The sequence below is a fragment of the Pseudomyrmex gracilis genome, unplaced genomic scaffold, assembly GCF_002006095.1.
Source record: "Pseudomyrmex gracilis isolate BER0280 unplaced genomic scaffold, ASM200609v1 scaffold_91, whole genome shotgun sequence".
NCBI classification, from domain to species: domain Eukaryota; kingdom Metazoa; phylum Arthropoda; class Insecta; order Hymenoptera; family Formicidae; genus Pseudomyrmex; species Pseudomyrmex gracilis.
In genome coordinates this window covers 606,842-629,516 of record NW_018020675.1, presented here as the reverse complement: position 1 = coordinate 629,516, position 22,675 = coordinate 606,842, and the positions used below count along the sequence as shown (strand labels likewise).

At 40.8% G+C, this 22,675-nt stretch overlaps 1 protein-coding gene across 1 annotated transcript in view; it reads left to right on the top strand.

Moving 5' to 3' along the window:
• The first annotated feature begins 4,849 nt into the window (after positions 1–4,849).
• Positions 4,850–22,675, top strand: part of LOC109855503 — a 70,043-nt gene continuing 52,217 nt past the window's right edge. Inside the window, exons 1-2 of the mRNA XM_020429823.1 lie at positions 4,850–4,927; positions 9,749–9,893. The gene's annotated coding sequence lies outside the window, so the exon portion shown is untranslated. The remainder of the gene's footprint in view (positions 4,928–9,748; positions 9,894–22,675) is intronic.

Sequence of the window (22,675 nt, the reverse complement as noted above, 5' to 3'; positions counted from 1 at the left end):
TTTTTTTTTTTTTTTGTGCACTAAAGGGTCGCAGCACAAAAAAACATTACGGACGTTTACGTCATGCGCTTACATTCTTACGGAAATACATTACTGGTGTGGCAAAAATACTATTTGTTTTTTGTAACAAAAGCACTGTTCGACAGTAATTTTAAAATATGTAAGTTATTATTATATTATTATATTATTTATAGTTGTCATATTATTTTGACCACATCAGCAATAAATTTCTATAAGGGCCTTAAATCAACGCACAAAAACATGCGCACTTACGTTGTAAGCGCTCAAGGTAAATCGGTTTTCTTCGCGCGCGTTGACCTAAGTTAGCACTTAACATAACGCGTTGCCGTCGTTCTTGTGCAACAATTACCATAACGTTGCTATGTTGTTTCATTACATGCTGTGTGCATAAATAATAATATCTATTGAGTCGTAATAAGACTGTTACTTTTTAAAAAAACAAGAGCCTGAGGAAGTCGCCAGCATAGTTTTTTTTTCGATGAGCGTGGAACAACCACCGACTAAGTCAGTCAGTGATTGTATGAGTCAAAGAGACCGCGCGCGCATAGCACAGAACGGAATCAAATCACTCGGTAAGATGAACGTTTTTATTCACCGAAACGTGGGCATCAAGGCGTTCGTAGATTGAAACTCGATTGAAATGTGTCTCTCTTACCGATTTCATCTCTCTCTATCTCTTAATTTCACACGCTATTTATTCACATTTCGCTTCCGCGATCGATCGATTAAACATCTACAAGTTGTCAAAAAAGACGAGCATCGTTTGATCGATCACTATAAATTTTTCTCCCTCTCTCTCTCTTTTCCAATGTATACGAATTTTTCTTACGACTATCTCTGTTTTAAAAAATTTCTATCTTCCTATCCTCTTTCTACTGCTTTCTTAAATCTATTTTAGATATTTAATCCTAATTATTAAAATAATTACTCACGTAACCGAAAAGCACCCAATAGCGGCAAATGATGACTTCAGAAGATGTACTTACTTGATTACACTCCATCCTCTGCTCCGTGATAATTTTGCTCAGCAGTCTTGAATTCTGATACGCTGCTCGCTAAAAATCCTACATTTTTGCAGTTCACAATTGTAGTTGCAGAGAGCAAAAGATACAAAATTTTCGTAGACGAAGCTCTTATTGTGCGCCTCGCGAAAGCGCGTACGGTCATGATGATACAATCGCTTGCTTGTTATCGTCATTAGCAAAAACACGCGATGCTAATTACGTATCAATGGGAACGTCCGATATTTTACGACAATCGCGTATTTGTGCGCGAGGCCGTAACAATCGCGAAAAATATAGTACGTACCAATTCAAAAGAAGTTCTCGCGTCGTTCGTCTGCCAACACGATCGCGAAACAATTTCAACGTACACATTCGCCAATTATGACTATCAGCAATACTACTTACATATCACTGCGTATCGCACTCAATCCTACACTTTGAATACACACGATACGACTGATATTTGCGCAAAACGACGATAAACGCAAAAAATACAGAAACAAGTCGTCATTTCCGCTATGCGTCGCGCGTCTGTCCTATGATCTGTCCTGAATTCGAACTTTGTTGAAGTGCGCGGCAAAGCGCGCGCACAAAACTAGAGAGAAGACTGAGAGCGGCCATGCCATTGTTGTTTTTTACGACGGTTTCCAGCCGCCTACTTTCAGCGCCAAGTTCCACTTTGCGTGGAACTCGCGAACTACGAAACGAGTTCCACTTTCAGGCGCATAGACGATACAAACGTATCTCGGTTGGAGTCCGTGCTAGATCCCACTTCCATTCGTGTCGTTGGACGTCACGCACACGGACACGGTTTCTTCGTTTGTGTGTGCGTGCCAACCATCACCGATCACTCTCGACGGTTGGCAGTTCTACTTATCGACAGTAAAGCGGATGTAGCACGAATTCAAACCGAATGAAAGTGAATTTAGCACAGAATCTAACCGAGATACATTTTTATCGTATGCGCCTGCGAAAGTGGAACTCGTTTCGTAGTTCGCGAGTTCCGTGCAAAATGGAACCCGGCGCTGAAAGTAGCGGCTGGAAACCGTCGTAAAAAAACAACAACAATGGCATGGCCGCTCTCAGTCTTCTCTCTGGTAGAACAGGCTTTATGGCCGTGTGGCCGCCAGTGTTCACAGTTTTAGCTTCCTTACAGCATGCTGAAGCGGTGGAAGGGATGCGCACAACAGTAGCGAGTTTATGCAGTTAGAATTCGCTGCTGTTGTGCGCATCCCTTCCACCACTTCAGCATGCTGTAAGGAAGCCAAAACTGTGAACACTGGTGAGAGCGTGACGTTTGTGTTACGCCGTGCGCGCGCAAATAAAATTAAAGCCCCGTTCGAGTTTCTGCGGTTTGAACTGTATTTCTATAATTCGTTAAAATCTCGGCGCACACCACATGGCGAGCGCAAAAACCAAGCGTGATGAAGCCCAAGTATATGTAGCATTAGCATTTTAAATGAGAAAAAAACTCACCTCGATGCGTCGGTATACAGCGATATGTCAATCGATGACTTGCTCTCTCTCTCGTCTTATCTAAGAAATTAATTTCGATAAAATTATATAAATTGAAACAAATGAGAAAGACGCGCTATAAAACAGAGATTTTTTTTTTTTAATGAATTGAAAAAAATCTTCGATCAGATTTTGAACTCGTCGCGATCGTGTAGTTTAAAAAATCAGAAACTTGAACGGACATTGTCGTACGCGGACGAAGATAAAAAAAATCAACGACGAACACGTAACGTTTCATATTTTATATAACGACGTTGACACAGGCCGCGCCACGGTTTCTCCGCCACCGAAGCAAACAAGCTCAGTCGTTTGTTCTTCTCTCGTATGACATTTGCATGTGCTTCGCGTGCGACTTAAGACGGCCGTAAATAGAGCGACTTTCCGGACAGAGTCGTGGTACGTGGGCAGGAAGCGAGCGAGCAAAAGGAGGTATTATTTCGAGGGTTGCGAGGTTGCGACTCTCGGTTGGCAGGAAACCAATGAAAATTTCCAAACAATCTGACTAATCTGCCGCACCCTCGCGCTGTGGCGATCTTCCGTCCGATAAATCGCCGCACCGGCAGCTCCGCTTCTCTCTTGAGGGCAGTAAAACCTAACAACGCGCGCTCACGCCGCGGTCTATATTTATTCACGAAACTGCCCCCATCGCGGGTAGTTTCCCTTTGCTCCCGGATGCATGATCAACGTTTCTAACCCTATTGCGGCATGACAGACTGCTATCTATACAGTGGTATTTACATTACCCCGCGCGCAAACGCGGGAAAACGAGAGATCATTCGTGCGAATGAAACGCGCAAAGATCGCGATGTTGTGTAACGTAACGCGCGTTGCATATAAATGAGAAACGAAAAAAATGAGTTAAAATTTTTGTTTCTCATCTCGCTTGAGCGACGAAACGTTGAAATTTTTTTTGTCTTATTGTCTCAACGTCATCCGAAATGGAGATTACTTTTAAGGCGCACGAAACGACCATCTCGATTTTTCTCGCTTCGCGAGGAACGATGCGAAGAGACGGGGAGGCGCGCGTCTCTCTCCGCAAGCACATCTCCCTCGAGAGCGAAGTAGATCCAACAACATCCATTACAAGTCCGTATCCATCCATTAAAGCGACGAGTCTATGGACTCGTCGTTTTGGTTGCGCTTAATGGATTCCGCGGGAAGGTCAGGTTAATTCAACGAAGATGAAAGTGAACAAGGAAAGATGAATATCTTTCGCGAGAGCGCGTATATCGCGTAACAGATGTGAATTTTACGACGTATTATCGTCCGTAAGTTTTTTTCATCACTTGTAAACTTTTGGAATAGACGGCGAGAATCTTTTCTGCAGAATTTTTTTCTAGTTTTTTTTTTTTTTTTTGTTTTTGGAAAAAAAATCTCTTCCCGACTTTCATAAAAGACACTGTAAAATGTCTAACACTTCGCTATATTAATATCAGACTTTTGTTATACATTGTATTTTGCATACAATTCGCGCGTGTGTGCATCGCATAATTCAATATTTATATAAAAACCTAACCGAGAAATTTAACAGATGAGCCCAATGCGCTGGATGTTGTGCGGAATAAATATGTATACGAAATAATGCCGAATCGAAAAGGCGATCGCGCGGAAAGCGAGAGGTTCCAAATGCGACTTCTGCTTTTGGAGGTGTTTTTTTTTCCGCGATATAATTTTCAAATTGGTTGAAAAAGGAAAATGGATATTCTCACATATGCAATGCCGGAATAGCATTCTATGTGAATTTACGAATGGAAATTTTAATTCGAAATCAAAGTGTAAAAAATTTGCACTCCCAAAAAAATACAACTACATACTCGTATGTATATATTTATATTTATTCCGCGCGCAACATCCAGCGCGTTGGCTCGTATCATCCTTTCTCAGTTAGTTTGAAAATTATATGAGTCTTAATTTTTAATTTGTTTATTTCAATAGTTTATATTGTTTCAAAGATAAAATACGATCGATAAAATATTAAATATAAATATAATATTAAATATAAATTTATTTTGAAACGATAAAATTGAATATCTTTAATGGCTTTAATTGTTTCATGTTTTATTACGTCTTTTGCAGATTCTTATTACATTTATTCAACACACACACACACATACAGAGGAGAAAATGTATCTGAATACTTTTCTCTATTGCAATTGCAAACGCAGTCGTGCGTTTATACGTCAGTGCCGTTTTTGCAAGAGTTTAACGGCCATTACCATGGTGTCCCCGTAGGATTTTTATTCTCCGGGCAACTTCATCGCGACGAATAGAAAGATTCCGAGAGAATTTGGAGAGAGGAGGGCCGGTTTATAGGTTATTCAAAGTTAACGCGCCATGTAACTCCGGCGGTCTCCGAGGTTCGTCGTAAGACAAGATATATTACGCCAGTAAGTGCGTTTTAAAAAGCTGTACGAAAGGAAAGTTTTCCTGGTTTTCGCATTAAATGCCGCGGTCGAGAACATATTGACGACGACAATAAAAGGAATTGAATATAAAAGCCGAGTGTTTATGCGAGCGGACAAGGTTGGGTTTCCGCTCGGGATGGGAATTCGAGAGAGTTTGCGTTTTAAATAAATGTAATTATATTACACGCGCGCAAAGTGGGGTGTGAGAACAGGTGCGGTGTATTGCAATCATTAATTTTCTCGCCTTCTCGAAAAGAAAAAACGCCTCGGTGTGTGAAATTGCAAGAAGATATTTTTTATACGTGCAGGATATTATGTAAAAATTTTTTTGCTATAAGCAGTTGGTAATTATTTTACAATAAGAAATGTTTGCAATTATTAATAGCCGATGTGCTTTTTTTTTATTAATGTAACTGCAATGAAAACGTAAATAACGTCACGGGAAAACATAGCGATGTTATTCGTCGCGCGCTTAATTGCGCGCTTGGTTGCTGTGGTTGTCTCGCGACTGCTCTGTCTCGCTTTGATACCGTCTCTCGTCGCGCGGTCGAAAGACAAATTATCATAACACTCACATTTTCCGGAAAATACTCAGAATTGTCTCTCTTCTGTATCGAGTGAGCCTTGAAGTTCTATTCGAGACGTAGAGAGCGGCGAAGATGAGCTACTCGAATGCACGAGCGCTCGCGCGCGCGCGCGCGCGCAAGGTTTGCTCTCTTCTCTTCTCCTTCTCCTCTTCCGCAGGAGGTATTATCCTTCGCAGCCGCGGTAAGAAGTTGCGAATCAACATCTCGTTATCCGGGATTCGAAAACTTTCGCGTCTGCACCCAACTCCCGCGACTGCGTTCTCCTATCCTTGCGTTTCTTCTTCTCTGCAGCGCATCGCCGCGCCGAGAGGGACTGATTGTTGCGCGACCTTTTGTATAATTTCCGTTTCTATCTCGGGGAAAACTCACCCCTCTCTTTTAGGGACGCAACAAAAATAAAGTAGACAAAGTTGCGAGATTCAATTGATAAAACAGACGGATTGTCAGTCGGCACAAAGAAAGATAGTCCGCGAGAGACACTAGACTAACATCGATATAACGAGGATATTATGAAACTCTACTATTNTTTCGACTTTCGGAACATTTCTCGGATAACAAGAGAGAGAGATAGAGTCTGCGATGAAATAAATAAAGTCGAAGAGTCGGAGAAAACGCCGGAGAGAACCGAGGAAAATGTCTCTCAATCATTCGGTCTGTAGCCGAAAATCAGATCGGAGAACGGCGGCTAATAGAGAAAGTTTTAATCAAACAAATATCCATATCGCGATATCGATCCGGACTTATTTACAACGTCATTTTCGAAACCCGAAGATTTGTTAATTAATCACCGACGGGACGGTGACGTGGAGTCAAAGTCGGTTGTGTGGTTACACTCGCGCAATCGGGTTGAATATCTCTCTCGTCGTGTCCACAAAGCACGCCATTAAATCGTGCTCCGCGCGATTAATTTTACAGAGCGGTGTCATCGCGGGGGGTAGACGGGGGGAGGGGGGGATCAGTCGAAAACTTGAAGACGTCCTTCTTCGTCTCCTCTTCTCTTCTCGTATCCTATTTCGGAAGGATCTAGGCTTGGCGCGGTGTTTCCATCCCCGTCTTCCTTACGTCGCGCCTCCTCTCCTCATCCCTTCACGGGTCTCTTAATACACGGAGCGGTGTACAATTTCGAAACTTAAAGGACGAAGTCAAGGAGGGCTCCGAGCGAATTTGCCTAAGTTCTCCGACTTTGCTTCCTCGCTCGTCCCTCGAATTATTTCGAGCTTCTACTATCCACCGGTAAAAGTAATTTTGTTCCCGAACAGAGAAAGAGACAGAGATGAGTATATGCGCGCGCGCGCGTGTGTGTGTGTGTGTGTGAACATGCGAACCCCGTGCCTAGCTGAGCCGAGCCGGCTCAGACTACCGGAAGCAGTGGTACTCAGCCGGAGAAACATGCTTTTAGTTTATTACCTAGAGGAAAATTATACATATATATATATATATATATATATATATATATATATATATATATATATATATATAATATAAAAAGAAAATGTACACCGGCGCGCGAGTCTCCGTCTCGGCTACCTCGTTGCTTGTTCTTCTTTATTTACGCTAGCGGTGCCAGAAAATGCCAGCCATCGCGTCGCCAGACCGCTTCGTAAACGCGCGCGGAATTTAAGATCCGTTTCGCCGAAAAGAGCTTCTTGTCGAAATGCGCCGAAAAGAGCTTTCCCGCGTATTTTGAGGAATTACAATCGGAAATTTTGCGTAATTTCGACGCGGCGCACGAGCGACGTTTCCGCGCCGCATGTACAATTGCACGTATCGCGCTTTTAGTCGAAAAGGACACATTACACGTTATTTATGATCAAAAAATAAATAATATCTCACGTCACTTTTTTCAAGTCGACGTGTCGCTTTGAAAAAAAATATATATATATATATGTATATATAAATCACTTTTGAGAACGCGCGCGTTCTATGTATATTATAAGTTAAATCTTCTTAGTTCGCGCTCGTATCGGTTCACGATGCGATCGTAAATTAACGACGTGGAATTGAAACGACCGATAATATTGACGTCGTTCCGTGCGAGTGTTCTTTCCGCCTGATTCACGATCGCGTAATACGTTTTCTCCTTCCGCGCGTCGCTCGTTTTACGAGCATAATCTATCGCGCATCGAGTCGTCGGATATCGCGCGTTTATTCAACTTTTGAAAGTTTCGCGCGCGTTTAACATCTCGTTAAATACGAGGAATCGGAAGTTCGGAAGAAGAACGGAAAATTAAGTAACCCGGTTTTGCGAAGCGGGCGATAAGAGTTGTGAGATACATTTTCTGTGCGAGGAAAATCGTCAGTTTTACATTCCCGCAAAAGTTTAAGGAACAATTTTTTTTGCACAATTAAAAAAAAAAAATCAATGATAAAAAGTTTAATAACATATACTGGTGATTGTGACTGCGCTTTCCCGTGACACGCGGATACATCAAATTGATTAAGGAGTTTCCTATCTCCTTATCATGGCATGAACGAAGGCATGGCGGACGAAAGTTTCTAATTCACTTTAATTAGCCGTCACCGCGAACTATCCGGACTCCGAACCGTCGTCGGTGGAGGCCGACCTGTCACTACCAACGGCAATTTTCCCTGGCGTCTGAGACCGCGCGGATTATCAGAATATCGGAAGATCGACGACGCGGCCGCCGGAGATGCCGTTAATGTAACCGGAAATTACGGAAGGGGCGGCTTTTATCGGATACACGGTAGCGTGGCTTCGCGACGCGTCTCGACGATCAAATTGAATGCGACCGCGTCGATAATCCGTTTCTCTTTGCAAAAGCGTTATTTTATATCAAGCTCTCTTGATATAAATGACGAGAAAATCGTATTTATATTAACCGTAAAACGCACAAATATGCGTGTCTAACGTAGACTCAATTAGCGAAAACTACACTATTCGTTAAATTTTAAAATATCGTTTCGAACGTTAAAAAAAAAAAAAAAAAAGAAAAAACAAATCCTCTTTATTTGAAAAGCGATTTCGATTTAATTATCGCGAGTATATATCGCAATCGAGTTTGAATACCGATCGTAATTACCACCCAGCGCCGATTTGAGCTCGCCACGTGAACTGTTAAACGCGTTCGGATATATTCTGGAGAGAATCATGAGAATTAATTAGATCTACAGCGCGCCGCGAAATTAAATATTCATTCCTGGACGATCGAAAGCCACATCGTAATCCGCGCGCGAGTACTATATCGCGCGCGGGATTTCCGGCGAATCGGATCGAAATCGACGGTGTTCGACACGACGATCGATACGGATGCTTGATTTCCCATAAATGTTAAACGGGAGGAATAGGAAGGAGGAGTCCCCCGCGTCTCGTCGCGCCGGTTTCATCGTCGCATACCGTGGAGAGCTAATTGGACCGCGGATGTACCTAATCGAACCTAATGCGAACAGCCGAGACCGTGTCTCGGGCTCCGGTAACGGGCCATGAATTATCGATAAGCCACAAACGCTGTGCGCGCGCCTTCCTCCTCTCGGCCCGCGCCCGCTATCAATGAAGTCGCGCACGTGGCGATGCATGGCCCGTGAAGACAATGCCATCCCCTTTCTCCCTCCCATTCTGATAACGGGAACATAACTCTTCGAGCGCGCTGCCTCGCTAACGTGACAGATAGGAATACGCGCCAGACAGAGAGTCTGTTTAAGTCGTCGAGAGAGAGCGCGGATACTACGAAAGCCGTACGAATACTTCGACACAAGAAGCCAAATCTCTCGTTCAAGCAAGCTCCTTCCCGTCGCGAGAATCCCGCGTCTCGCACGTATATTCCGCGGCACGAGAAGAAAAGAGGTGTGGAATACGAAAAAAATACTGTTTTTTTTTTGTTTGTTACAAATTTCAAAGCAATATGTCAATGTAAATTTACTAGCGGAATATTACTCCTCGGACGTCCCATCCCCCTCCCTCCCCCCGCCGAGTACATCCCCTAGGTGTGTACTTTGATAATAAAGTTTTCACTGTGTACGTGTTGCAATTGAATTCCGCGTTATCTCTAGAAATTCCATTACCGCGCGACTACAATCGAGTGTTGATTGTCTTGGGTATAATATCGAATGAGCGCGAAATACACGTACACAATTAAACTCTACCTGCCTACAAGTATAGAGCGTCCGTATCCGTTTCAAGACAATGACATCACGTCTCGCTACAAAAGTTCTCCATTAGCAAAGCAAATACATTTCTTGTATTCTTTTCTGCCCGCAGAAAGGACCGAAGCGAGACGTCGAGCAGAAATCGATAACGTTGCAGAATCTCGACCTCGCCAGCGCGGGCCAATACAAGTGCGAGGTATCTACCGAGGCACCGTCCTTCGCCACCAATTACAAGACAGTTAATTTGACGGTAATTTGTAAGTATCAATTTTTTTCTATTCTTACTATTGTATTTAATAATTGAAACAATTAGTATAATTTTAATTAAAACACGTACAGTTTTTATTAATTAATATATTTTACATGATAACACATCTTTTTATTTTTCATGTATTCCCGAGTCGAAATTTTGACTCTCTGATGAACCTCTCATTCTACTATATATAGGAGTTACGATAGTAAAGTAGGTTCAATTGCAAGGATAAAATTTGCTCCTACTTTCAACCTAAAAGTGTCACAAATTTCCATTTTCTCCAAGTTAGGTTTAAAGTAGGTTCTATTTTTGTAGGAGCTAAAGTAGTAAAATAGGTTCAATTAAAACGTCAATAAAAAAATTGACGGGGATTCGAACTCGAGACCCTTCGTCGTATTTGCAGCTCCTGCACTCAGTCTGCAAGACCATCTGTTTTTTAATAAAATATGATTATTTTTATCTATTTATTCTCAAGCTATCTTATACACATTTTATTTATTATTTGTTTAGATTATTATTTTATTAGAAATAATGCAGTGCAATGTATCTGCAACAATAGATAAAAATATTTATCAAATATATTTTATATTACATTTATGTTAAAAAATGTTCAATCACCAAAATATCGAGAGGTAGGTTTTGTAGGTTCAAAATAGGAGTAACGTAAAATTTATAGAATTAAAGGTTCAAAAGAGGAGTAAATGAATATAAGTGTCAAAGTAGGTTTAAATAAGTATATTGGTCAGTTAAATAGGTTCAAAGTATCTTCAAAAGTTTGAAAGTAGCATCAAAATTTCGACTCGGGTTTGTACTTCTGTATTTTTATTTAAATACAGTTTTTGTATCTTGTTTTCAAACAGCAAAAGAGAGAGAGAGAGAGAGAGAGTGAGAAAGAGTTTCGGTCTTTTTACATTAACTTTATCTTGGATTAATCAAACTTGTATTGAAATTTATAGCGATAAATCGATAATCATGGTAATATCTTCTCGTTACACGTAAAATCCTACCATATCTCGTTAATTCACGAGCGCTCAATGGAGACTCCCGCCTGTTTGAGTTACCGCTAACAATATCTGCCATTACGGGATATTTATGTATAGCGGCATGCGATAAACTATTTCGGTAATGCTCACGCGGTGCGCTGTGTTTTATTGTAAAATAGTTGTCCTCCGGTTCGCACCGCTGACCATTTCGCACATCCTCGCGCCATTAATTCGTGTGTGTTGTGTGTTTTTGAATCTTTCTCCCTCTCTCCTATCTATCTATCTCTTTTGCTCCTTTTCTTCTCCGTACAAATATACTTTTTAATTATAACCCCGGCCGATCGTTTCAATGTTCTACGCATAAAAATATTGGCAAAAATGCGCACAACATAAATGCTCGACAACAATATTTTATATTTGTCAATATTTTATCATTTATATTTGACAAAAATATATGTTTGCGCGATCAAAAACAAAATTTATTTTTTATTAAAATTTTAAAATCGTATAACTCTTTAGTTTTCAACGAAAAAAAATCTATACAGATTTACATTAAAAATTATGTTTCTCTCTTTCAAAATATTTTTTTTGTTCCAACAGAAGTATCATTTATAATTTTTTCTTTATGAAGGAAATAAATTTATTTAATTATTTAAAGCGCGAATTTTTGCGCGATTCACTCCGTGTGTGTGTGATTTAAACTATTTAATTAAATCGCTAAAGAAACTTATCGCAATTTGTGCGCCGAAGCTACGCACTGATATTGCCGCCATATATAATATATCTTTTCAAGCAATTATTGTGTGATTTGTATATTTAATAAGCAATTGATAAAATCTACGCGCAGTCAGCCAAATATTTTACGACTTACACTAATTTTGTTCGCGTGTGATTCCGCTGCCGCCATTAAATTCGTACGTTTCAATTAACCGTTTGATTATGTTCATTATAATTCGTACACGAATCACGTAAAATACGTGCCCGTCTGTTTATCAAATTTCCTCCCGGTGAAACGCCGCATTAAGCGACACTAATTTGCCTGGTTTGGCAATTTCAGTAAAATCGTTCTCGATTCAATCGGGATGGAATAAAGTTCGATAAAACGTTCAGATTTTTGTGAAGGTTTACAGAAGAAAAACAAAAAAAAAAAAAAAAACATTATCACTTTAGATACTAACATTCAAGCGTCGGGAATCAATCAACGCTGAAATTTATCTTCGACAAGCGGCCGGTTCCGCGCGTTCGCGGTCTGCGAAATAAATTAAATGGTCGTCATACGAACGCGACGTTCCGTTCTCTTTTTTTTTTTTTTTTCCCACTAACAACGGGAAAAGCCGGTTTCGGGACGATAGGCGTCGATGAATAGGTTCTCTCGAAAAAATAACGTGTCCGCAATTCTGGCCATCGCTCGCGGCTTTCGATTCTTGGCCGGAGCACGTAAATCATTCGCGAGTGACGAGACATGTCCAGAATAAAGCACTGTATACGTATCGAACAGATGAAACTGCCATATCGCGAATTCTATAGTGAGGTTACGAATCTGCGAAACGTTCCCGACTAACGAGAAATAGTTTCGTTCTTTGATTTTCTTCTCTTCTGAAAATCGAATTTTGCTATTACGCGCGCGTTGCATCGCGGTTTCGTATATTTTTTTAATTTTAATTCATTTATATTTATTTTTTAAAATTCATCGGTTCCACACGGAGAAAAAACTAAAAACTTGTAATAAACTGTTTTCTTTTTTTGAGAAAACAGCGGTGTCTGTTTGACATGATTAATAAATGTAGATATAGTTGCATTGTAAACAGAGAACAAAAAAAAAGATTGAGCAAGAAGTGGAAAAGAGGAAACGGAAACTAGTCAGAGAGAGAGAGAGAGAGAGAGAGAGTAGAGAAACATGTAACTACTACGAAGAGAACGCGGGCTGTCCAGTTTTGCAAGCCCGGCCCGTTGACCACGCAAAATTTGTTTCTGTCCGTGGCGAAGGTGGCGCAGGAACTGCCTCTTTCCCTTCCTCTCCGAAAAAAAATTTACATCGTTTATCACCATATATCATCANAAAAAAAAAAAAAAAACCGTATTCGCCTATCCCGTCGAATATTTTCGCGAGCCTATCTCCGTTTTCCATTCGCTCGATATCTCGAATTTGTTGATACTGTCGAAGTGTTGCGATCGGTCTGATCGAAAATTTCATTCACAACCTCTGATCGCTTAATACTTGCTCGTTTTACAAATTAATATCGATCGAGCATCGATTGATATCTCAATGGAACACAAATTCTGGTTTTTTAAAGCTTGTTGAAAAAAGCACGAACAACATGTCTTTGAAAAACTAAACCTTTGATTTTATTTGCGAAATAAGAACCGCGTTTCGCAAACGCGGATGCAATAAGAACAAAATGTTCGCGAAACGGCAATGTTGTGTGGCGCATTGACCCGTACGGTCGGAAAATTACGAAATTGCGACGTTTGCATAAAATAATTGAAACGGCGCGAGTTTGCCGACCGTTTCCTGCAACATTCTGAAAAAAATTCGAGAGAGACCGCGGGAAAGCTTTTGCGTGTCATTCAACGTCGGATTAATTTTGCGCTGAATGAAGGACGCGTAATTTGTAAATTCTCACGCGCGAGTATTGGTGCTCGCGAAATATTAAAGAGAGCTGAAACACGTGTGTAAAACAAAAACGACGTAACATACATATAACAAAACTGTTAATATAAAAATGAAATTGCACAAATGCCGCGCTAGATCTCATTAATCGTCAAAAACACATAATTGCGCAATGGAATAATAAAAAAGCAGTCGCGGGAAAAGTAGTTTTTATTTATTAGTATGGAAAAGTGTTGAAAAATTATGTTAATAATACGCGGTTGATAATCGTTATTAAATACATATATATACAGGGTGTCCCAGAATTGGTGTAACATCTCTTGTGAACAAACAGAAGGAGTAAAACTGAATCAAAAAGTTTTATACCATTTTGCTAGATTCGCAATAGTTACCGAGATCTTAATTAACAAAGATCAGCGAATAAGCATGCGTCGGGCTGTCTTACTCGCTTAAAAGCCCAGTGCGCTTCGCGCGCTTACGGTGTTACCCGCAGCAGCATATGAGAGGAGCTAATATAACAGCATATACTCTTTATAACGTATACATATTAAAATGTAATTGTGCAAAGCGCGCCGGGCTATCCTACGCGCCCGATGCACGCTTATTCGCGGATCTTTGTTAATTAAGATTTCGGTAACTATTGCGAATCTAACAAAATGGTACAGGACTTATCGACTCAGTTTTACTTCTTCTACCTGTCTACGAGAGATGTTACACCATTTCTGGGACACCCTGTGTATATATATATCGTTGTTACATATTTTGTTGTTACGTCGCATATATTTACCGGAATTATTAAAGGACAAAGTTAGTCGTCGCATCTCAGCACATCAAAGTGACAATTTGAACGAATACGAATTTTATTTTCACTCGTACGTAGATAGAGAGGTAAATTCTTATTGAGGCGAACGAGCATAATTTATGCATTTTGCGGAAAGAGCAACGTTCGTGAAACCGCGTTGGTGTGCTTTATGTTCTTTGGTTTCGCTGATATTTCTCATAATGAAGAGAACATAGAGACCTGTGTGTGTGTGTGTGTGCGTATTTGAACGTATGAAAAGGAGCACCTGCATAAAAACGCTTGGAACGCCACGTGTATCCTTGTGAACGCGAGCTGTTTAATAAAACGTTTTTCTTTCTGGTTCATTATAGCAACTATGCTTCGTGTTTCTACTCTCTTCTCTCGAGCGAACATACTTTTCAACACGTCTGTACATCGAGTAGGATCGCTCGTTTTGTTTTTTTATTGTCGCGAATAGTCGTTACTTAATAAATAACAAATTTAATTTGTGTTCTTTGTTTGTTTTTTTTATCAATTTATACCGTGTAATTTAGAATTTAATTAAAATCCAATCATATTAATTTTGTCATTACTGTGTGTCGTTTCAAGATAAAGAAAACACGTTGGACGACGGGCGATTTTTTGACACAAATATTCGTAAGCATAATGACAATAGTATCGTCACATTGCTGCTGACACGTTGTGACACGTTTTCTTCGCGGAAGAAAAACAAAATGTCACAAACGTTTCGGATATTTATCAATCGCCTCACGTACGAAACAAAATTACGCCGGCAGTTTGTTGTTGCATTTAACGTTCTAAGTTTACGAGCAGTTTTGCAGTACGAATAACAAACACACAATGTTTCACATCGCACGCGTATATACATATATACGCAATAGTTCTCAGATTTTTCGTACACGTCGGAGTATCGCAAACGCGAAGACAAAAAAATATCCACATAATCCGGAAAGCTCGAGCAGGACAGCGTCTTCGACGGAGGATACAAACTCCTGGATTATGCATGAGAGGCGTCGTCGAGGATTTAGCCGCTTTTCGATCACGAGTTCCGCAACGATATCCTTACCGCAGCTCTTCTCGCGTTCTATCGACAACATAAGCCGATCGACGAACGAAGCAGAAGTCAAACAACACAAGCTCAAACTTTTCTTTCATTCGGTTTTTCGCGAAGCGTTTAACACCATTTGCCGAAAAAGTCAAGTTGTCACAATCGCGTTTCAACTAGATTTTTGTTGACAACTCACTAACGGGCGTCAGTCTTTTGAAAATTTGACGAAGCCTTGCGGAAAGGGAGGCGGAGGAAAGTGATTTTTCTTCGCGTCTGTATTGTTCAACGAAAAAGACAAATCACGATAAATTCTCCTATTTCGCGTCTATTGATTGCCTCAATGGCACTTAATTAGCGATATACATCCCGGGTACATATCTAGTAATAATGTCAGTCGCGCACAATACGATCGATCGATAGCTCGCAGACAATAGTTATATAGTAGATCATTTTCGTTATAGACGAAACATACTATTCGCTATTATGCTCCGATTCAGAACAGATCAGTTCGCGCTCCGATAGAATGTTGCACGATTATATTTCCATATATACGCGAGCGCATTAATCCCCGGCGCATTTTCCATCCTATCTGTTCTAGATAAATTTGCATCTTGATTATATAGCGCAATTGCGATACGTAGCACAGCGCGTACATATATATATATATAATGTCAGAAAAGAATAAAATAACAATTTCACTGCAATAATTTATCTGCTCTTTCGAATATCATCTACACTCATTTCAAATCAAATAGAATTCCGACAATCGCGCACGCACTATTGAACAATAATTGTATGATTTATTCGGCGCATTTGATGATAGCGTTTAAATAATCGAGTTTCAGTCTCGTGTGCGAAATTTCAAGAATGTATTACGTAGGACAGGCGTGGGGGGGGAGGGGGGAGAAAAACGAAAGGATCGTCGTACGTATCTAACGACGTACTTACTTACGTACGGACACCTGGAAAGAAACGTTCGATTTGCGCGGGTAATTGTGCGGGCTCGTTTTAATTCCGAGCGATGCGGGGACCGAGCGACTCCCCACCCCCGGCATTAAATCTCCGCGTAACAAGCCGGCGCGGTGCAGTCAACGGAAAATACAGGACGAGAATATCGATGCGGTGTACGGACGGCGTTGAGTATAATTTCGGCAAAGTGCATAATTGGGATTCAACAAACGGGCATTACGAACCGCGACGAGCCGCCCCGTCGCGTTCGCGAATTGATTACAGGTACGCGATCGACCGAGGGTGCGCTCTAATGAAAATCAGGCTCGATCAAAAACAGAGAGAGGGGTAAGAGGGAGGAGATAGAGAGAGAAATCTGTGCGCGCGGCCGGGGGCCGCGTTATACGTGGATTGATCATTTGCGGCGCGATTGCTTAATTAAACCCGATAGTACTTCTACGAATACAATACAACGCGCGCGATTTCATTTTGGTAAATGTTAATTCTGGACTATAATTCGATTTAGTTGCTCAATGACCGAGAATGAAATTATTATTACAATATGATAGATATCGAATGTGTGAAATGGAGCTTGCGAAAACATTTTACATATATGTAACATGTATTAAAACGTTATTACATATATATATATATATATATAACATATACAGGGGTGTCTCAGAATTGGTGTAACATCTCTCGTAGACAGATAGAAGGAGTAAAACTGAGTCAATCAAAGTTCTATACTATTTTGCTAGATTCGCAATAATTACCGAGTTATCTTAATTAACAAAGATCCGCGAATAAGCGTGCATCGGGCTGTCTTACGCGTGTAGGACAGCCCATCGCGCTTCGCACGATTACATTTTAATATGTACATGTTATAGAGAGAGAGAGTATATGCTGTTATATTAGCTCCACCCATATGTTGCGCGTAAGACAGCCCGATGCATGCTTATTCGCTGATCTTTGTTAATTAAGATCTGGGTAATTATTACGAATCTAGCAAAATGGTACAGGACTTATCGGCTCAGTTTTATTGCTTCTACTTGTCTACGACAGATGTCACACCAATTCTGGAACACCCTGTATATTAAATGCGTTCGCTTTTTGGACGCTCGTGTGCGTTTTGAGGGTCGGTCTATTTGTGTCTTTAACATTTTGAAAGGGGCAATAAAGACGGACTGACATCTAACCCTCTATGGGCCGAATTTTTTTCTTAAATATAACTTGCAAGGTATTTATTTTGACATTTCAGGTTGATGGTGCTGCCAACCGTCATCAATATTGTTATTGGTTATTTCAGAGGCATTATATTAAGATAGACGTATACATCATCTTGTGAAAAAAACTAAAACTATTTGGTAAAATGTGGATATATTAGCTTGTGACTTGAAAGTTACATGGGCCCATAGATGGTTAAGACGCGCAAGCGTCGAAAGCAAACGCACCTATTGTAACATACATATGTAACATATATTACATATATAAAACATTTTACATATATATACACGCTGTTCTGCTCTTCTAAAAATATCATCGTGCAAATCTTATGCTCTCGCGAGGTGATATATTGATTGTTCCAAGTTGAATTCGTTCAATTTGTTATGCGTAAGAGCGTAATTTATGAAAACGTAATATCCGCCCTACCGGAAACAGCGGGCTTTTATTTGAACGTAAAAGAGAGAGAGAGAGAGCGATCACAAATGCACCCGGGCTTTCACATTAATGTTCAAAATGCTTCTTTCCGCCCCGACTGCTTTTTCCATCGTATTAAACATCGTAGTAGATATAATAGTGAGATCTTTTTCTACGGCGTTAACTCGCAAAGACTCGGAGAGACTCTGACAACACTGGCGCGCGGCAAGAATAATAGGAAAAAAGTTAAAGATAATAATTATAATAATAACAATTTTTTTTCTCGCAAAAAGAACTCGAAGAGATAAAGAAAAACGAACGCGGAACGAGGAGGTCTTCTATGTGTTCGGAACAAACCTTCGCGCGACACGCGAACGTAAAAACAGGAAGGTGAAAGAATTCCCGATTGTAACGAGCATCGCTGTGCGCGCGCGCGCGCGCGCGTTAGCCGGTTGGCCTCGTAACCTCGCTACTATTACCACTACTTCCTAATTATTTCAAACAGGTTAATTTGTGCTCCACGCTGTGTTCTACGTTGCCTTGCTCGGCTCAGACCCGCGTCGTCATCCCGCGCACACGGTCCTCGCATCACCCCCCCCCCTCCTCCCGTTGGCTATCCCTAATTGTTAATTACAAAGTAACTTCCGGCGAACCTTATTAAAGGCGTGTTGCGCCGTGTGCCGCTGCCGGACCACGTGGCACGTATAACCCGTACAGCGCGAAACAACCGTTCCCCTCTCTTTTCTCCTTCCCTCCCCACGGGACTCGTATATCTAATTAAGCGTATCCACGGCTACGTGCTGGAAGCGCCGAATTCCGAGGTAGTGAAACAGCGGGCGAAAACACGACTTTCGAAATTGGAAATAACTGGTACGGGAGCGCGCACGCAAGATCCCATTTACCGTCAAGAAACGTTTTGCGCGCTTCAGTCTATATTATTTGTTCTCTTTCTTTCTCGATCTCTCTTTCTCTCCATCTCTCTCTCTCTCTCGTGTTGCATGTGTATATTTTTGTATATTTTTTTTTTTTACAAAAATGTGTGCAAAGAATGTGTGTGGAACACGCCTGTGTTTGTCATCCGCGACGAATGTTGTTCGTTTCTTTTAGATTTATATTTGATCAAGAAAACGTTCATTCTTCGGCAATAAATAAACAAAGAAGATACATACATGTAACATGAAAAAATAGATTTACTTCTTATTAAAATATTGCGAAATAGTATCTTACATGTGTGATCGAAAATTTATTGTGGAAAAAAAACTATTTACATACGTTCCACGTATAATATATATATATCAGGATACACGCAGAATAATCCTCCATTTAACTGCGCGGCGCGCTCGTGTTGCTTTGCCGCGCGGACACAGCTTCCGGGCTTTTCGCGGAGCAAGTTAGGAAGCACGTAGAAGCTTCGGAGGTCAGGCGGATTTATTTAATGAGAGTATAAATGCGGATAAGCTACAATGCCGCGTTCTTTCGCCGCTTTATCCGTCGCGTATCGCCGCGATAAATTAGAGCAACGTGCGCCATTAATTAGCTTTACGCTCCGGAAAATATTCCTCGTGTTGCGCCTTCTGGATTCTCTCCCTCTCTCTCTCTCTCTCGCTCTCTCTCTCTCTTTCTCTCGAGTGGTTCCGGTACTTTGCTTCCGGCGGGTATTCAAATTCCGCCTGGTAAACAGAAATTGTGCGCTCGTGATACCTACCCGGGAATTAAGGACCGGATGAACAGCGCGACGATTATCTATCGCAGAAGTTACATTTCCAGGAGATCTGTTCTATCCCGTCGGTGTAATCGCCGGACGATGTGGAAAACGCGATCGCGCATTACACGCAATAGCGGAAATGCGTCGATAACGTGTGTAATGAGGTCTGTATTGCTCGGCGTGTTGTGCGAGCAAAGCCGGGCAACATAATTCGTTCATCGATACGTGATATCGATTCGCAAACCGTATAATTGTTACGTTATTATCATCACGATACTGTCAAATCGGATCAGATGAAGCGTCTGTGTACAAAAATTTTCCACAAAACTCGTAATATTATTATACCGCTTTACGCGTAGACATGACGTAGAGACGAAATTATGCGCAAGATAACGCGCGCTGATATAAATCTTTACATTAGTTTGTAAAATTACAATTTGTATTTATCACACGTATCTATCTCGCTAATGTGATCCATTTATCATATATTAACTCTAACTCTGAAAAACGTCTGAGAAACGTTTTTTTTTTTAGATTCGTATCCTGGACATTTATGTCTGACGCAATTTTGTTTATTGGTTAAAACATTGCGAAAGCTCTGTAAAAATTCAACTGGGGCTTTATTCAACATTCTTTATTGAGAAAGTAACATTAGTTTTGATATATATTGTGTTTTTTAGAGATTCTTCCACTAAATAGTTAATAAGATTTTCAAGAATCGCTCGAACACTCATGTCCGGGGTTCACAGGATTAAGTTTTTTTTCTCAACAAAAATAAAACATTTTTTTATTTCAATACCAAATGAGCAATTTGCGTTTTTCTCGCCGATAATGGAAAAGTAATTAATCGTCATTAGCTCCGATCGATTAAACTCTTGCGCGCACGATATCTCAGAGTTCTGGCAGTATTTCAAGGAAATGCGCGACCGTATAAACAAGTTGGATAAAAGATAAAAAGACACAAGTTGCGAAAAGTCCTGACCGTCTTATCGAGAAGACGCTTTAACCAGCAGACTCTGTCAGAGAGCGTGGCTCGTGGCTTTGAGCGATGAGTAGAAAAACGTGAATGAGTCCAGCTCGAGTTCTTTCCTCGTGAGACCATCCAGACGGCAGTAACGCGAAACGTGAATGGCCGGAAGAAATTTGGATCGCAGACACGGGGAAGACACGGAGAATCGATAACCAGCTCCGCCTCGAAGCGAGCTCACTGGGTCGCTCTCGCTCCCAACTCCGATAAATGATAAAACAGAAATAATTTTAAGTAGTAAAGTTTGTTTTTTTTTACGTAAACAGAAGGATGTTGGCCAAAAATCGATGCCAGGAGAAGTTCAATGCGCTTATATTTTTAAAAAGTAAAAATTTTTCACAACTTGAAAAAGAGCGGAAAGAAAAATATTGCCGTAAACTGTGTTTTACAAATATTTATGTAGCGAGAAAGAGAGTTTGCTTTTTTCATAAACAATAACTATACAGAACTATATTGAAAAATAAAAAGAGCAAAAAGAAAAAAAAACGCGGGAGACGTTACACGACAACTTCAACTCTTGAGAGATCTCTCGAGAATACTCAAGAAGGACACAGAAAGGCATTTATTAAGGACGGAAGAAAGGTGTATAAAGAAAGACTCTCAAGACAAAATTACAAGTCTGGAGTGGATACAAAGAGAGAAAGCATCTGTCAAATACAAGCGCGAAGCGACAAAGGAACACATCAAAACGAAGCGGGAAGAAAAGACGCCAATAATAGTAGGACGTTCGGGAGGACGAAACGAGGACAGGGTGTGAAAAAAAAAAAAAAAAAAATGGTGCGAGAAAAAACTGAGGAAAAGGGGAGGAAAGAGAAGAAGACGAGGAAGAAAGGGAGAAAAAGAGAATGCGGTAGATAAAGGAGCCCGCGCGTTAGGCCGCGCATGGATGGCCGAAAGGATTTGGCGTATTTCCAGAACCGGTCAATCGACAGTAGATAACCTCCAGTCTCATTCCGCGCGACGAGAATTCTGCGAGTAAAAAGCTTACGCCGCGGAAGAAAAGAGAACGAGGAGAACACGACATGGGGGGGAGGGAAGGAGAGAGGGAGGGAAAGCGATATCAAAGGGAAGCCAGCTCGCAAGTCACGCTAAGCTTCAGCGTCGATTCGTCTTCAGCTTCCGGACGATTGCATTAAAATCTGGCAAGCGGAGCTGGCCAGATTTCACGGACTTCGCGCGAGTGCGAAGTTCTGCTTTCGAAATCTATACGCGACTAACAATGTTCACGCAAATGTAGCGCTCTCATTCAAATTGAACAGTTATAAATTAAACAGAAAATTTAAAGGAAGAGAAATATCCGCGCTGTGAGTTCAGGAGAGATTTAAAGAAACACTGGTTGAAACGTGAAGCTCTCATAAAAAAAAAAAAAAAAATTTACGTTTTCCATAAAAGCAAATCTGTAGAGATGGTATTAATAAAAGTAATAAGTATGTTCTGTCTACGAAATGAGAAGATGGAAAATATTGCGAGCAAATGCGAGAGATCGAGATTGGTAAAAGAATTTACGGGAATAATATAAACGAGATTTATCAGTTTATAAACGAGATTGTTATAAAATCTCACAAGACACGTTTGTACATAAAATCTCTCCCCTTTAAATTCTTTAAACTTACATTGAATGAAATTTCTCCGCGAGAAATTCGCTCAACGAGAGCATATTCATTTCTTGCCTTAATATAATACTTGCGCAAGTTTTCGATGAAGATAGAGGACGGACGGGCTTTTGATGTCGTAGTAAAGATGTCGAGGACTCAGTCAAAGATTGAATTTTCGACTGGGCTACATACATACAAGTAAGATATTCCCTTCGGAGCTTTAGTATGTCGGATAAGTAAGTGGATAAATTTCTGCCGGGGAATGCCGGAAGCGAAGGCCGGCGAAAGAAAAGTTCGTCGAGGTATATATAGCTGGCTCGGGAAAGCCAAACCGGTATAACCAACTGTATGGGAACGAAGGGACTTAAGATTGCAATTTGCACTCAACTAACCCCGAGTTGATTCTCCCCGAGTTTTCGAAATAATCCG